Genomic DNA, 2674 nt, shown 5'->3' with positions numbered 1-2674 from the left:
TGAGATAAATATAAGCCGCGTTCACACGTAGCAAGAAATCCGGTATTTCTCAAGCACGGCAAATTATTCGGGGTCTGGGAAGCCTCGTATTTACATAAAATACCGGATCTGTTTAGATACCGTATTTCTTGGGCCTCGTATTTTGCCTCGTGTGAACGCTAAATACCGGATTTCTTGCTACGTGTGAACGCGGCTTATATTTTTGGCGCGAACGGGCATGCGCAAATCCGATATGAAATTGAGAAATTATTCGAAATGTTAATAGCCAAAACGCACAAACGGAGTTTACTGGATGCCCTAGAGATGCCGACGGAAGCAGTACCGTTTCGCTGAATTTCTGCAATTTTCCTAGAGAGCACGTCGCCAGCACTAGGTGCATGCGATTTTTTTTTTAAAGCTAGCGTCTCAGCCCGTCGCAGAGGCGCGGGAAGTGGTGCGGGTTGTAAAATCGTCGACAGGAGACCATTCAGTACACAATCTGGCTACGTTCGTGTGTTAGCGCATGTACAATATCTCACCAGAGAAGTTATATTTTGTGATGACTATGAATTTAATATGGTTAGGGGGTATCTCAGCATAGATTTATGTAATAAATTGTTTTCAGTAGACCTGTTTATTATTAGGACAGCGCCCTAGTCTGTAGTATGGTGGCTGAGATGGCTACGGATATTTTTATTCCAAATTCATTTTTATTTCAAATTCATTTTCATTTCAAATTCATTTTCATTCCAAATTCATTTTCATTTTCATTTTCATTTCAAATTCATTTTCATTTCAAATTCATTTTCATTTTCATTTTCATTTTCATTTTCATTTTCATTTTTATTTTCATTTTCATTTTCCTTTTCATTTATCTGGACCCTTTTTATAAATGCCAAGATCAGACATTCAAACTAGAAAGGTTACTAACTAACATATGAACGACTTGACAATAGAATATGACACCGGGACGCTAAACAGGTTTCAAACAGTATTCCGTACGCCAAGCTGCGGTACGCAGCTACGCGGCACGATACGTATTCGTATGCCTCGTAATGTCGTTATGAGCCCTTATGTCATTGACATTTATGTGCATCAAAATTTATGGAGTATTCAGAATGACACTCACGGATGGCCCACCTGCAAATTAGAGCAGTATTCCAGATGCCAGGGAGGAGCTTGGACCCGCCTCGTACCGTGCGTGTGTGCGTTGGGTGTATAGGCGGTGTGTTATACGTCGTGTGCGTTTTTGGTGGTGTGTGCTGTGCGTGATATACGTTGCGTGCGTGTATACCGTGCGAGTGTAAGATGTATGCGTGCGTGTTTACGCTGTCCGCAATATACGGTACATGCGTGCGTGTGAGTGAGCGGTGAGGCGTGCGTTCGCGTGTATAGCGTGCATGTAATACGTGCTGTTTTACGTGCAGATGTGGTGCGTGTAACTGCTGCGTGATGTTGCGTGTATACGTGCATGTATGACGTGCGGTGATGACGGTGGGCGTGTTATACGGTGCGTGTGTGCGTGTATGAGGCGGGTGCGGCATCGAACTGTTGCGTTTATACGTGCATTTATAAACGGCTGCGTGTTTACGTGCCGTGTGCTGCGTGTTATACGTGCGGTCGTGTGGCTGTATCGCGTTACGTACGTGTATAACGTGACGCTTGTGTGCGCTGTGGATGCGTACGGTGCGTGTATACCGTGGTGCCGGTGTTGCGTGTATTGCGTTACGGTGCGTGTATTACGTGCGTGTATGTTGTACGTGCGGTGTATACGTCGCTGTGTGTGCGTGGGATGCGTACGTGTGTGTGATGAGTGCGTGCCGTGTGAGTGTACTGCGTACATGTTTACGGTCGCGCATATACGTACATGGTCGTGTGTATACGCCACCTGCGCTGTGTGCGCAGTGTATACACACGCTGCAAGTCAGCCGCTGCAGCTGCATGTATGTACGTACACGCACACACAACACACACGCGCGCGCGCCGCGCGACGCACGGCACGACGATATTGCACACCGCGCTGCCGCGCCACGCAGAAGGCGCGACGCGCCACACACACGCGCTCCTGCGACGGATGGCGAAGGGGCTATAGTACCAGTACGACAGGTTGGCCAGTACGTTAGCGTTACGTACGTATTGTATACGACGAGCCCGTGAGACCCTCTAATAACTATTAAGATGAAGAGAAAATAACACATTTACACAAAGAATTGGCGCCAACTTATAGCTGATGATTATATGTGGTATATTAATGAGTAAAATGTGTGTTTTTCATGGAATAGTACATCAGAAAAAACGTTACGTATCTACGATTCATAAACCAAACAACTGCGTTTGTTCTCTTGTTTGACTCCCACTAAGGGGAAGTGAGCGTCACTCCGCCCCACAATATCCGGGGTAGCCGCGATGGCTCGCGAGCGAAGGCGGGAGTTTTCATCCAAATGGGAATTTGAAAAGGGGAAATGAAAATAAATTTGAAATGAAAATGAAAATGAAAAATGAATTTGAAATGAAAATGAAATGGAAATGGATTTGAATGAAAATGAAATGAAAATGAAAATGAAAATGAATTTTGACAATGAAAATGAAAATGAAAATGAAAATGAATTGAAATGAAAATTGAAAATGAAAATGAATTAAATTGAAAATGAAAATGGAATTTGCAAATGAAAAAATGAATTTGAAGAGAAAAGAA

Source organism: Priapulus caudatus, unplaced genomic scaffold, assembly GCF_000485595.1.
Source record: "Priapulus caudatus unplaced genomic scaffold, Priapulus_caudatus-5.0.1 Scaffold497, whole genome shotgun sequence".
NCBI classification, from domain to species: domain Eukaryota; kingdom Metazoa; phylum Priapulida; class Priapulimorpha; order Priapulimorphida; family Priapulidae; genus Priapulus; species Priapulus caudatus.
Note: the sequence above shows the minus strand (reverse complement) of the source record.